The sequence below is a fragment of the Nomascus leucogenys genome, chromosome 10 (assembly GCF_006542625.1).
Source record: "Nomascus leucogenys isolate Asia chromosome 10, Asia_NLE_v1, whole genome shotgun sequence".
Lineage (NCBI taxonomy): Eukaryota > Metazoa > Chordata > Mammalia > Primates > Hylobatidae > Nomascus > Nomascus leucogenys.
Genome location: NC_044390.1, coordinates 7310795 through 7326767, shown reverse-complemented (window position 1 = coordinate 7326767; position 15973 = coordinate 7310795).

Genomic DNA, 15973 nt, shown 5'->3' with positions numbered 1-15973 from the left:
AAATTTTATCACCAGTGGGAAGCTATGCCCTCAAATTTTCCTGCCCATTATTGCCGTGCCCAGGATACTAGAGTGTCTTGGTCCAACTCAGAGTGAGTGATACAGTTTGGATGTTTGTCCCCTCTAAATCTCATGCTGAAGTTTGATCCCCAGTGTTGGGGGTAAGGCCTGATGTTTGGGTCATAGGAACAGATAGCTCATGAATGGCTTGCTGCCACATTGCCCATATGTGGCAATGAGTGAGTTGTTGCTCTATTAGTTCCCTCGAGAATTGACTGTTAAAAAGAGCCTGGCCCCTCCCCACTCTCTCTCTCTCTCTCTCTCTCTCTCTTGCTTCCTTTCTTGCTATGTGACATGCTGGCTTCCCTTAGCCTTCCACCATGAGAGGAAGCAGCCTGAAGCCCTCACCACAAGCAGATGTTGGCACCATGCTTCTTGTATAGTCTATAGAACCATGAGCCAAATAAACCTCTTTTCTTTATAAATTACCCAGCCTGCAGCATTCCCTTAGAGCAATTTAAACATGCAAAAACAGTGCGTTAGAAGAACCTAGAGCTAGTAAAAAAGAAAAAGACATTATCTGTATTCATTTACAGCCCCAAAGTCCTGATAGAAATCACCTGAGCACCTGACAGTGTCCATAGGCCGTGTAGTCAGCCAACTTCTTAGGATACTGGAAGCCAAAAGCAGCTTCACATGTCTGGTTTCATCTGTATCTCTAAAATCTCAGGAAGTCACTTAACACACTGGAAGGAAATACTCCAACAGTGGGACCTATGAATTCAAAAAGTCTTCCATTAACCAACAACAGCAAAAAAAATTAACCTAAGAGAATGGGGGGAAGAAAAGATGGGGGTATCCTTGTAGTCTATGTTTTTATAGCAAAGAATTTCTCATTTCAGTTATGAAAAAGACACTTAAAAGATTCCAGAAATAATCTGGTTGTATTGATGCAGAGCGCTACTTGGCAACTTTTAATGCCAGTGTATTTAAATATATTTAGCTATGTTTACTTGCACCTTCCTAAATTAGGCCTGAATAACTGGCTGATATATACATAGTACAAAACAGCTTGTTTGTAACAGGAAAATTGTTCAATCTATCTTCCTTTATAACTGAGCCTCAACAGCCTTGATTTATTGGTGTGGTTCAGGAAATTTGTCCCACATAGAGTTATAGGGAATCACTTTCATTTGTATGCTAACTGCTTTTGATTTTTTTTTTTTAGCATCGTCAGTGGCCTTGGTGATTGATTTTCAGTCTAGCTATAACCAGTTCCTGTTAAACATATTCCCCAGTAGGAAAGAGATTAGCTTTGCAGACAGTACATGTCATGGCACAAAGAACGTTCTGGTCACTCCATGGGCATTTGAAAGTTTCCAAGGATTATATAACACAGCACAGCTTCTGGGCTTTGGAAGAAAAGATTATAACAATGACAAAGAAAGGTGATAATTCTTTAATGAAATTATATACATATTCACAATAAAGCATATACTAGCTAAACAATTAGTCAAGAATTTAGATTCTGGGGTCAAGACTCAGGGTTCAAATCCTGACACCAGCGCTTAGTTATGCAGCCCTGGGGAAGTTGTTTAGCCAGCCTAAATCTCCATTTCCTCACCCCAAAATCATAGCCACTAACAATATCAACAACATTGAGTTGTTTGTGAATTAAATAAGGTGATTTATGTGTAACACATTAGCACAGTTGTTTGTTCATAGGAAGCCCTCATTAAATATTAGTTGTTGCTGTTATTGTTGTTGCCATTAGATTTACAGTGGAAATAAACGCACATATATCACTCTGGCCACCAAACACCTAAGAACTTAAGGGAGTTCACCCAAACAAGATCTACAATTTCCGTTTACCCTGTTATGATTTCTCTACATGTGGGCTACTTCTTTTGGTGATGTGCAACCTACATTTGTCATAATGTCTCCGTCAGGTATGAGGTTGGACTTATGATTCCCAGCTGCTTTTAATTAGTACAACAATTTACAATAGTAAGTTTTCATTCATTTCAGAGTCTTCCTTCCAGACCCATATGAACAAGGTCTTTGTCCTACACATTGTCTTCTGGTATCTTTTGCCAACTACTATACCACCAATTCTCACCTAAAAGACTTGTAGCATTACTAGTTGTAACTTGGAAAAAATGAGGATGGGCTTCAAATCTCACCTGAGGCAGGTGCAAGACACAGCCCATGTCCTATCCTTGTCTCCCAGCATCCCAGAAAAATATATGAATGCAATGAAAACTGTATGAGTCTCAATAGGTAGTGGACATTCCTGTGGTTTCTGCCCAGTCTTTGAAGACAACCACTGTATTTTCTTTTAACCCACTGCATTCTGTTACAGTGAAGTTGTCAGTTAAGGTACCCTGCTTCTCCTGAACCAAGAATGGACCTGACCTGTATTTGTTTCCTAGGGGCACTGAAACAAATCACTACAACCTTAGCGGCTTATGACAACAAAAATTTATCCTCTCACAGTTCAGATGGACATGAGCCCAAAATTAAGCTTTTGGTAGGGTTGGTTCTTTCTAGAGGCTCTGAGGGAGAAACCATCCCATGCCTCTCTTCCAATTTATGGTGATTTCTGGCAGTCCTTAGTGTTCCTTGCAGTGTTCCTTGTGATTTGTAGACAATTCACTCCAGTATTTGCCTCTGTTCTACAACATCTTCTTTTCTGTGTCTCTGTTTCTTCTCTTTGTCACTTACAAGGACACTCTCATCAGATGTAAGGCCTCCCCTAATCCAATATGGTCTCATCACCACCTAATGACATCTACAAAGACCCTATTCCAAATAAGGTCACATTCTGAGGTTCCAGGTGGACATGAATTTTAGTGGGACACTTTTCAACCCATTTAATGACCCAAGACAGGCCAACTCAACTCTCTTTCTCCTGAAAACCAAAAGAACCGAAACTATTTGCAACACATTCATTCCGCCAGCAAAACTTCTGGTCCCCCACATTGCATGGCTTAGCTAAGAATTTTCTCCAATTCTGTGCATTATCTGATGTCCTGCTAATAAATTTCCATGTAGCTTAACCAGCTGGAATCAGGTACCACTACTAGAAATTAAAGAAGTCTAAATCAGAGACTACAACATTTGAACTACCTAAGTCCTGAAATGTACAGGTAAGACCAACAGGACGTCAAGGTCTGTTTTTCCACTTTCCACTGACTACATATTCCTTTGGTCACAATACATCCACCCATCTAACTCAAAAGATTTTTACTTCTGGAAACTTCCCTTGCTCTGCATAGTAATTTTGCTAAAAGGGCTTAAAAGTTGATACAAGCATGTAGGTGATAGTTCCTGGTATCTTTCCAAATCCTAAAAATGCTGACAGACTGACTAAACTAAGAAGTTATCTTATAATCCTAGGGCAGACTAATTAAATCCTACACATTGACATTTTTGGCTAAAATATGATAACTACACTAATTAGTCCGTTAGAAAATGTTCATATCTCATTGTGCCAAATGAGAGAGGATTCCTTATAATTGTTCCTACAGGATTGCAAGCGACTGCTGTGGGCATGATTTAATTGCAGGAAACGTTGTTCCCTCCCAAGTTCCATCACCTACTTCACTACCACAAAGGTCCCACCCAAACAGTGAGGAGTCATCAAAGCTGGATTGGCTTCCCAAAATCATGGCTCATTACCACTGCACTCCGAAGTTTTTAGGAACATAATGAGTTTTTGAAAGTGAAATGAACCTGGCCTCTGACTTCCTACTGGATCCCACGATGTCTTGGGACACGAGGAAGCCAAAATGCCAACAAACTCGTACAAAGAACAAACAATTAAAACATTATGAACTTTTGAAGACACCGTGGAAGCTACGCCATATGTTTATGAAGAACATTTGGAGCTTTCCGAAAAGCATTTATTTAGATAGAATCCCTACGGATTTGCTAAATGTCAGGCAGCAAAATTAAAATGTCAGCATATGGCAGAGAGGTCAAAATGGAATTAATAACACGGAGGCTTGTTACTCGATTCGATACAATTTAACAAATCTTTATGGACACCTACTGTGTGCCAGGCACTGTAGTAGCCCCTGCAAGGGATACAAAAATAAGCAAAAAGAGCCTCTGTGCCCCCAAAAGTTTATAATTTGGAAAGAAGGGTAAGAGAATAATATAAATTCCAGAAATACAAGAAAAAACCTCGAAGTGCTGTAAGAACACAACAAATAAAGCACCAGAGGGAAGACGATTACAACAGCTGCAGGGATAGGGGAGGCTCTCATAGAGTAAGTAAAGCAGGGATCGCCTTCGACTGACAAACGTAGAAAATATAAACCAGTCAGAGGGTCAACCCCATCAAAAGCAGAGAGATAGAAAAACCCAAGGTGCATTCAGAGACGAGAGATTCATTTCGTTTTTCTAAGATACAGGGCTCAGTCAAGAGGGAGATGTGGCTGGAAAAGCAGGTTGGAGCAACACCAAAGAGCACAAAGGGTAAAGTGCAAGGTCTTTTTTTAACTCCTGAAGTGCATGAGGAGTCACTGAAGGTTTTTTTAAGAAAGCAGTCCATACAGAACTCGCTTTAGAAAAACTAATCTTGAGACGACTTGAATGATAAACAGGAGCCAGAGAGATCCATCGGTTGGGAGTCTAACTGAAATTTAGACAGAAGAGTTTGGAAAGAAAGCAGAAAGGAAGGTAGGAGGACATACATGCAAGAGGTATGGGAATGTGCAAACCCAGAGTAGAAATTCTCAACCCTGGCTGCATGTTAGAATCCTGAGGATAGCTTCATTCAAATACTGAATCCCAGCGCCCACCCCAGACCAGTTAAATCGGAAGCTTTTGGAGGATGGGGGGAAGGCACTAGGATATTTGAAAAACAGGTGAGTCTGGGCGTGGTGGCTCATGCCTGTAATGGCACTTTGGGAGGCTGAGGCAGGCGGATCATTTGAGGTCAGGAGTTCGAGACCAGTTTGGCCAACATGGCAAAACCCCATCTCTGCTAAAAAGACAAAAATTAGCCAGGCATGGTGGTGCACACCTGTAGTCCCACCTACTTGGGAGGCTGAGGCAGGAGAATTGCTTGAACCCAGGAGGCAGAGGTTGCAGTGAGCCAAAATCATGCCACTGTACTCCAGCCTGGGGGATAGAGCAAGACTTCATCTCAAAAAAAAAAAAAAAAAAAAGAGAAGAAAAATGAAAAACAGGTGATTCCAATATGCAGAAAGCTTTGCAACTCACTCTTCCAACTGTGGATCCAGGGACCAGCAGGCTTGGCATCACCTGGGAGCGCATAAGAAATGTGGACTCTCAGACCAATCCACTCAGAATATGCATATTAACTAGATGTCTGGGTTACAGTCCCATGCACGTTTAAGTTAGAGTGGCACAAGCAAGTGCTCCTGGGGCAGGCCCTGAGATGCTGTAGTTATAACCAGCACCCAAGAGAAGCCAAATGCAGGTCCACAGGCCACGTGTGAGAAAATATTAGAAGTCCAAATCTCGGGGTGCTACCCCAGACTTACCAAACTATCAGCTCCAGGGATGGGTTTCAACAATCTGTGGTTCAACAAGCCTTCCAGGTGATTCTGATATAAATTCAAGTTTGAGAACCAGTGTTCTAAAGCAGTTCTCAGATGACTATGATGAAAGAACAGTATTTTAAAAATTAATGATCTGGAGGAATTGACTGGTAAAAGAGCCACATTTTAAGAATTAATGATCTAGAGGAATTGACACTTGTGGGGGTGTATGAGGAAAAGAAGAGAAAGTGACCCTAGATGATCACAGTTACCCTCTTAAACTCTTCTACTGGGCAGTAAAGCTAAGCTCTGGTTTTCCCTTGGAAAACACCGGAAAGAATCCTTGTCATTTTGAGGCTGCTGCCCTTGGGCTGATCAACCTTTTTGTTCTCCAGTTTCCTTTTCACTGAGAAAGGACCCCAGCTGAGCATAATAGTAGCTTATCTTGTTTGGACATGTGCCCAGAAGACAAGCACAGTATTCAATACTCTCCCACAAAAGTCCCTAACGTGGGAGGAAGAGAAAGGCAGTGAGAGCGGGTTATGCCACCCATGTGATATGTGGAGATGGGACAAGGGACCTCAGATGCAGCAGACACAGACACGGCCTGTAGAGGTTCTCATTCTTCACCTCCGACAGTGTCCCGCAGAAGCTGATTCCAACATTGGTACATGTTTTGGCTGGCTACGGCCAATGGGAGCAAGAGAACTAAGTGCTTGGTCAACAGTAGGCTCTCCATAAGCCTTAGCTCCCTTCTTCCCCATCTTTATCTAACATCTGAAGATAATCCTAGAGAGGCAGCCATTAAAGGAGGATGGGTTTTGGAAGTAGACACACGTGGGTTCTAATCCGAACACTGCAACTCACTCACTAGTTGTGATGTTGGGCAAGCTGCTTATAAGTTTTGTACACCTCAATTTCCCCATCTGTAAACTAGAGTAGTATCTGTATCTGTAAAATAGGTAATATCTGCTAATATGAGAATTGCAGATTAGATAAGCAGTGTATATGGAGTGTCTGGTAAGTCACACTTGTAGCTAATACATTGCTCCCTATATTTAAAAAAGCACTAATCTAAGCTTCTTATAACTCATTTAGTCCACACAAATATTTTATGATGTGGACTGCTATCATTTAACTCACTCTACAGATGAGGAAATGAGGTATAAAGAGTCAAGGAACTTGCCCTAGGACACACAGAAAGTGGCAGAGCCAGAGTTTGAAATCAGGCAGTCAGGCTCCTTGTCTTTTTTTTTACTGTCTTCACAAAATACAGCTATTTTTTTTTTCATGTGTTTAAAGAAATAGCACCTTGACTCCTTGTCTAACTGAACAGATGACTTCACTTTGGCATTTACTTGGCTTTCCTAGTAAAGGTCCAACCCCTCTTCTCTTTCCCTAAGAAGGAAACTGCAAAGGCAGCTTCTGCGTGAGTCAGTGCAGGTTCTACAAACAGAGAAGTGAAGGTCCCAGGGAAGGTGATAAAGAACAATCAGGTATATGAACCCCCATCACTTACATTAAATCGTCAAAAGAGGTGAACTTATACAGACAGTGAGTAGATGAGAGATCATCAAGGGCTAATGGGAGAAGAGAATGAAGACTGATGTCTTAATGGTTACCAAGTTTCTGTTTGAGGTGATGAAAAAGTTTTAGAAATAGATAGTGATAGTGGTTGTGCAACATCGTGAATGCAGTTAATGCCACTGACTTGTACACTTAAAAATTGTCAAAATGGCAAATTTTATGTTACGTGTACTTTTCCACAATTTAAAAAAATAAAAACCTCCATCTCTACCATTTAGCTGGGTGTCCCGAGCCTCCTGCTCCAGTTCCTAGCTCTGCACCTTATTTTTGGACTCCTCTCATCACCTCAAATGGTGCTCCCTGAGCTCCAACCTAAACTCACACTGACACTGAGAAGATCGGGGTCTTTACTATACCTGGATACCTCAAATCTGAACACTTGGCCTTTGACCCCAGTCCTCAGAGCATTCAGGTTGTCACATTCGTTTCTACATATTATGAAACCATTGGTCTATCTGTCAAGGGCAGGAGCCAAAAGTCTCTTTCAGACAGTGTTAGGACATTCTTAATGCCCAGAATCCATGAGACTTAAAATGATCAATATGAATGGAGTAAAAATATAAGTCCTCTCTTGTATTGTACAGACTCTCACCCTGAAAGGAATGGGGTCCAGCTTGATGCTTGGTACAACAGAAAATTGTTCTGGGCAAATTTTCCAGAGTAGGCCAAGATCCCTGTGTCCCTCTACATGAATTATCTACTGTGGTGATTTAATTTCATGTTCTTAGTTTTAAGGAGAAGGGATTTGGATAAATGTTCTAATGCAGTAATTAGCGGTTACATTAATAGCATTGATTTCCCATTATGTTGTCCCATTATTCTAATTATATTTCTCTTTAAACAATTTTTAAACTGTAATCTTCAACTCAAATGAGCCTAATACCCTGAATAACCTCCCCTCTCCATTGTGCACCCTAAATTGTTAATGAGTGCTATTTAACCTCACATCACACAATTGTAAGAACCACTCCCAAGGGCCCTGGGTAAATGTCCTCTCTGGGGCAATTACCACCAGGACCCAGAACCAACATCAAGTAATCAAAACAAGTGGTCATTTGACAGGGCTCTCTGCACAAACAGCTCCTTGACATCCCATTAAGATGCTTGAAATCTCATCCCTGAAGAGCCCTTTGGGGAGATCTTTGGTGGGCAAGGGGGGGTTCAGTCTACAAGAGATACTGAAAAGAATAACGTCTTAAACCATACCAATCAATGACCCGTAGAAAATGCCACTTATCAAGAGCCTATAATATGTACCAGATACTCTGGGATTAGCGCTGACGCTTGTATATCATTTCTTCTATGTTTCTGGCACTATTCTAAGTGCCTTAGATATACCAACTTATTTAACTTCCCCGCAAAACCTCTCTGATGTAGGTAATATTATGATGCCCATTTTACGGATAAGAAAACAGAAGCTCATTCAAGATCATTTAGCAAATAGGAGACACAACCAGTATTCAAACCCAAGGAGCCTGGCTCCAGGATCCATGCTCTTCACCTCTGTCTGATACATTTCTCTTTACGTCATTTCATGAGGCAGGTATTTTATACCTGTTTTGACAGACGAAGAAGCTGATGGTCTGAGAGGTTAAATAAATCACTCAAAGGCACATGGTGGGTACATGCCCCCATTATCATGTAAACCCAAGTGTGTCTTATTCCAAGAGATTCGCCCCTTCCTTCTGCTACTACCCAATAAGAATGTACCATAACCTCAAACTATGATGGCTATTTAGGAACAAGAGATAAACAACTGGGAAATGAGAAATCATGTAACAGGACACATGGTCTAATAACTAAGGGAATTAATGGCAAATAGGTATTGCAGTGCCTACTAGCTGATCGACAAACTATTTTCTTTCATCCTCAGAATACAGATTGCATTTCCCAGCACCCCTCATAGTCAGGTGTGATCAAGTGACCGAGTTTTGGCCAGTGGAATGTAGGCAGACAAATCTTGTAGTACAATTCTCCCTCTTTCTTTCCTCTATTCGCTGGCCGAATGGGGAGTCTCCAAAAATTTAGATGAGGGAGGAATCTCAATTTCCAGGAGTGAAGGAGCCCATAAAGCCAGATAGTATAAACATCACCTTTAATGCTTCTTGGAAACACATTTAACATTTCTCTATCCCACTCCTCAAGGAAGCCTGCGTTCCTGTTGACCACATGGAAGGCTGTCCAACCACAAACAGGCTCAAAGGACCATGGCAATAAGAAGTAAACTTGTACTGTTTTAGCTCACAGAGATTTTACGTTTATCTCTTATAGCAACTACTACTACATTAACTAATACAGAAGTTGAATGCCATCGAATAAAAAACTTAAAATATGTTATTGATTTACAGTTGGGTTGTAGGTAGAAGAGAAATTAATAACTTGAGCTGGAAAGCTGAAGACATGGGATCTGTATCCACAACACTTTTGGTAAAAGTGTCCCTGCAATAACAGCTCCCATGCCTACAGGCTTTTACTCCAAATAACATGGGCTGCCACTGGAGATGTTAAGAAGCAGAGTGACATGATTGGACCTCATTAGAAGGATAATTCTGGCTGCTGTGTTCTGTCAAGAGCAGAAGCAGCACAACCATTGGTAAGGCTACCACCACTGACCACAAAGAGAAAATTCTCGGTTTGAAAATTCTCCTGTTATAGCCAAATGATGCTTGGTTCCCCTAAATAATATGTCTGAGCCACCAGGCCAGGCAAAGGCATTACCATCGGTTCTGAGAATATTATTCTTTCCAATCAGTGACTGATTCCAAAAACAAATTGAATACGGAGAAATGACCTGTATCACAATATTCAAATGTTTCTCTCTTTGTTAAAACTTTCTTGCATATGGTCTTAACATTATGTTTACAATAAAAAGAAATTCCACAGATGTCCAATTTATGTAAAGGATTCTTAAATACCTAGTTTTATTGCCTACAGAATTGTGACTTCTCTAAATTTTGGATGCATGAAAATATAAATGGTCCTTAGGAATCTGCCAACAGCAACAGGGGCTGAGTTATTTACACTTAGCCACCCTGAGATAGACATACACAGTTCACTTCTACCATTGAAACTCTCTGGCTCATAAGCATGGAGCCCATAAAGCCAGATAGTATAAACATCACCTTTAGTGCTTCTTGGAAACACATTTAACACTTCTCTATCCCACCCCTCAAGGAAGCCCAGAAAAGATGTTCCTGTGTGGATACACTACACCTGTTTGTCAATTACAAATGGCTGGATCAAGTTTATTTTATCTCTGCCAATGATTATTATCACATACCGGTAAAATTCTAAGAGACTCACAGGGCCAACAATAGGATATCTGGAAGACTATGAACAAGTAAGAACTTGAGCAAACAGTGTTTCTCCTTCCCTTGTACCCAAATTCCGATTTAGTTAGTAGTTATGGAGAAGCCATGAGACTTCGAGTACCTGCCTTATCCCAAAGGGTAGACACGTCTGTCCATAACTTGTTCCAATCCATGTCATCACTGACATGTTTGTTTTAGAAGCTCAAGTGTGGTAGGGATTATTTTAAAAACTTTTAAAAACTAGGTGGATGACCAGGGAGCCACGGATTTCCTCAGAGGGGAGAGAAAGGACTCTTATCCAAGTCAGTATTCAGACAACACACACTTGTCAAAGATGAAGTGATCCCTTGAAGGTGCTGAGAAGGAAAAGCTAAAATGGGATACCCACTGTTTTCCTGTTTGTTGGGCATCATTCAAAGGTAGAGTTAGCCATTATTGAAATAACTTACACTGTGGAGAAAATATCAAAATAAGCCTATTACACTAGGACCCAACCATTACAGCCAAGGAAATAATACAATAAATCCTTTGAAATGAAGAAATATAGCAAGAGGCACTTGAAAACTGAGAGATGTTTTGTCACTAAATTGCAGCATTAATAGTGCTTTCATGCTCCTTGCTAAATTGCACATTTCTGACACTCAAAATGAATATTAAGAAAATCATACTTATTTTATAAAACTCATTAGTAGAAAGGAAGAAAATAAGATGATATTTTAAAACCATAAATCTCCTTTATAACTAACTGTGAATCTGATGCTATTGGGAGAGGGAAGCAAATTGAACGGGAAAGAATGATACTAACCTGCGTTTATAATCTTGGGTGTAAATGAACTATTATCTCATCAGTAGAGGAGAAGGCCTATTTAGAAGACTAACTACGATGCCGAAGGCTGGCAACGTTTCTTCCCTGATAATGATAGGAAACTAGGCATCACTGAAGAAATTATATCTTTTTTTCATTATCAGCAGGACCCTGGTGTCATTTTTACATACCTGAGGTCTTTTTTTTTTTAACCAATTTTTCTTCACCATAGGTACACACATTTATCTCAACTAATGAAACACCACTTGAATTTACTCTATTTAATAATAACAATAAATTCAAATAATCCAAAGGAAACTGGATGCTCAGAGGCTCTCAGCTTCATAGACGAGGCCTAGCTGATCACTTAGATCATTTTCAGGCTCTCCTTAATGTCTGCCTGGCACTCTAGATATCTGTTTACCCAATCTCATTTTAATATGTCAAAGGAAGTGGAAGTCATGACTCAGCTCTAATGTAGCAGCATCTGAGTATTAAACAAAAATGCAAATCTAGCAGGACGTTCTGTAATGAGATGTAGCAAGCTTATTTTTCTTCATATCATTACTAATTCAGTCTCGTTCATTTGGGGGAGCGTTTGCGTGGCGCACAGTCATGCTCAAACTTTAGTTTATTACTCCTAAGCTACCCTGACATCGTCACTCAACGTGAAGGCTGATTCTGAAATGTGTTGGCTTAGACATGTGTAAACACTTGGGAAGATATTTTTTCCCGTACAGCCACTGTACTAAAAGGGGGCAAAGGTTTGTGCATAAAAGCAGCACATGAATTTCAGAGTCACCAGAGTATTCAGACATATGCAATGATGCTTTCTCATCTGTCTTAATTGTTCATTCTAAATTCCACATAATTCTGTCATCAGTTCACATAAGAAAGTTATCCCAATGGGTATGTGGTCATCTTTGTTTGAGTTCTCCAGAGCCTAACACAAGCCTTGGGTGAAGGTAATATTTGGGAGGTGATCTCAGAAACACCAAGAGCAAATGGGGACAGCGAGAGGGAAGGAAGGAAGACCAGTACAGGGTGGACTAGTAAGGGACTACACAGTGGGCAGCTGTGGCTCTGTCCCGCTGGGGGCCCTCTGAGAGGCTGAGTAGACAACACCTCAGAATTGTTGAAGTATGAAGAAATGAGGTGTTAGTCTTTCCCCTTCCAACTTCAGTAGCTGTGAGTTACTCTTGGCATTAACTCCTCAGCATTCAGTAGCCAGAGAACACCTGAGGGCAGAGCAAGGCAAAAGCCATCAGTAAGTAAAGGAATTTCTATGCTGATGACATCCAAGAAGGCCAAAGGAATACGGCAGAGATGGCGAGCAAGTGCTATGGTGCTGGGATTTGGTAGGAGGATGCCAGACGTGGGTTTGAAATCTGGCTACCCCCTTACCCACTGCCTGACTTACACAAGTTACCACAGCAGGTCGTGCAACAGAGAAACAATTCCATCGCTCTCTCTTTCTCTTTCTGTCTCCATCTTAACTCATCAGAATCCCTTGTTACATCCAAAACAAAAATGTCATGTGAAGAAGTCTGTGGGCCGCAATGTTGACATTATTTAAGGGAGAAGCTGACTCTGATTTCTATTATCCTTAAAGGTAAAACTCTCTTCTGTACTCGTCCAGCAAGCTGCAATCCTCTTAGGCCAATGGTAACACCAGCTCTAATTGCACCAGTCACCTTTGTCCCAGCTTCCAGACCATTGTCTCTATAAGGTGAAAAAGAACAGTAGCTATCATCAGGTAGTCCTGTCTGTTAAATAAAAGGAACACTGCTTCTAAGTTCTAGTGAGTGTTTGCTGATTTTTTGATAATGCCTAGCTTTTCGTGTTTTGTTCTTACTTTGTTTCTTCTGTTAAAAAAAAAAATAAAAGTCAATGATCTATGCTCCCAAGGCTACTCTTTAGCCAAACAGTGTCTCCCTGTATCTGGGTTCTGCTACCATTTGCAGAGTGTCAAGAAAGCCCTCATTTCCATAGGCCATCAGAAAATATGACCCTCACTTCTATTTGTATACATAGGTAAATATTTCTAAATTGTTCCTTTCAACTCTGTACTTGCAAACTAATATTTCAGGAAGAATTATAAATGAAAGCAATGTGCTGTCTTCTTCCCTTGCACCAGCTGTACTCCTGACATTTCAGAGGAATGCTACCATTGGAGGAAGAAGAGAAAATAGGGCAGACAATGGAAAATCATGTCATCCATGAATTTATCATTTCATACATTTATTTGCATGGGTGACAGCCATCTTTCTATCACATTGGGTACCTGCATAGTATACTTACTTATACTTATTGCTTTACATAGGAAGACCAAGGTGAAAGAATTGTTTGTATGGCCCTCAACTTTACAAAAAGAAATGAATGGTTAATGAGAATCTACCTGCTTGGTGAATTTTCATATTCCATTCTGATGTGGCCGCACGTCTGAATGGCAGGCTGAATTATAAATAGTTGATGCTCTGGTCTGATGCTGCAATATGCAATGAATTGTTGCCTCTATAAACTTTTTATGTGTTGCACTGCAGAAATGAACCAATTAAAAAATTTTGCCAATTTGGGTCCTCTGCATAAAGTATCTTCTGCAAGAAGACAAATGTCTTTGATGGCTTTAAATGTTTGGTGAGCTAAAACTTTATTCAAATTGGCTGTGTAATGTCTTTAAATATACATTCCTGTGATGTTTTGCTCTTGCATTTGTACTAAATGAATATTTATTTGGACATCATTAAACAGGAACAACTTACTGAACTTTTTTGCCCCCCTTTTGTAAAATAAAATTCCAAGACAGACTTTTTAATTTGTTTTGAGTCTCCCTTTTATTAAATTTGTTTGTATCTCTATTTCATTCTGACCTCCCTGGCATCATTGTGAAGAAATGCTTTCAGAAAAAGCTGATAGTTATGTTTCATGGAAGCCAAAGTTCTTCTTGCAAATTAAAATTACATTCCACTTTGCTGAACACTAAGAAAATCGGCTTTGGAAAATTACCTCGGCTCTAAAGATTGGACTGCCACTTACCAGTCAAACTCTGTTCCTCTAATGCACATGTATGAGCAAATATGCTTGGCTCTGACTCACACTGGACTAAACAAAATCTCATTAATAGACTTGGCCTAAAGAAGCACTTGAAAAGACAGCTAATCATGTTCTACCTGATGGAAAATGTCACACAAAATCAGAATGGAGGTGAATTTTTGGACAAGTATGTCTATCACAGGACTGTACCATCTTCCAAAAAAGAGGTTAAGATGTGTCGAAGCTGATCTTCCAAGTCTTCCCAGCACTTGACTCAGGTTGTTTTAACAAGCCATTTTTAAGATAAGAACAAGTAGAAAAAACAAAGTGGAGAAGGTGGCAGCAGGCATGCAACAGAGAGAAAAGTACTGTAACAATGGCCCAGGCACTAGAGTGGACACTGAACTTACAGATGTGAATGGGAAACCAACTCTGCCCTCCAGAGGGGCTTACAGTTTAGAGGAGACAGATCAACAAACGACCCAAAACAAAAGAGCTATTATAAAACCATGAAAGCATTGTTTGCATTGGGACTTAAACAAATGAAGAATCTCTAAAGTCAGCTTAGGGGTGTCAAAATCTTACAGAAGAGTAACGTTTGAGATGAAGCTTCAAAAATAAGTGATTCGTGAAGACAAATGCAGGAAGGGCATGGTAGGCTTAGGGAGCAGCGTGTGTGTATATTTCGTGTTGCAAAAGCAGAGGTTTGGGAGGCTAAAGGGAAGACGTGAAGCTAGGCAGGTGACATGAGGCTGCCTCAGGAAGGACCTTGAATGCCTTGAAAAAACTTGAATTTGGCTCTGCAGCTAATCTAAAGCCAGTTAAGATTGTTGTGTAGAGAAATAGCATAATTATACCTAGTTATTAGAAAAATCTCTCTGTTCACAGTATGCAGCAAAGATGTGATAGTCGCAAAAATACAGTCAGGCAGACCCCTTGGAAGGACAGGGTCCCTACCACAAATATAACAATCTACTTCATGGGAGCATGCCTGTTAGCATTCCCCAGTAGAGGGTGATGACAAGAAACAGCCTAGATAACTAAAAGCAAATGCTATGAGCAAGCCAATTGGTCTATATTCAGGTTTTCTAATGGTGCAGTTTAAATCAGAGAATAAATTGTAGAACTGGAGCTCTCAGTCAATTATCACAAACATTATTTCTTAAGTCAAGCTTTTGGTAAATTTTAGACAGCTGTGAGTCAAAGGTTCTAATCCCTGACACTTTCCTGGCACACATGGATTCCTTGTAGGTGATTAAGAACATCCACGTGCTTTAACTTCCATGCCATGCTATCTCTGACAGATCTAACCTCCCCAGTCATGTTAAACTGTAACTCAGTAGTCCTCAACATGCTTCAATTGTGAACTCTAGATTTCCTTCACTGTCAAATCCTGATCATCCAGGTGTTATCTTGCCTTTATCCAACAACGACTTCTCAATAACTGTATCAGTCCAATTTGCTTTCCTTGAGCACCTTTGGCAGGAAAAAGCAAGAAAAACATAAAGAGATAAAGCTTAAACTACACATGTCCCTCTTTATCTGTGCTAAAAGCAGGTTAGGTGAGGGAAAGTTTAGAACTTCCATGAATGTCACCTTAACTAGGTCTTTATTACTCAGATTACATTGTTGGTCCATCTAGTAATATCATACCTAGGACGGTGGGTGGCTTATGAGCAGGAGCTTCAACGAAATAGAATCTCAAAGAGGTTAATTAGCACCTT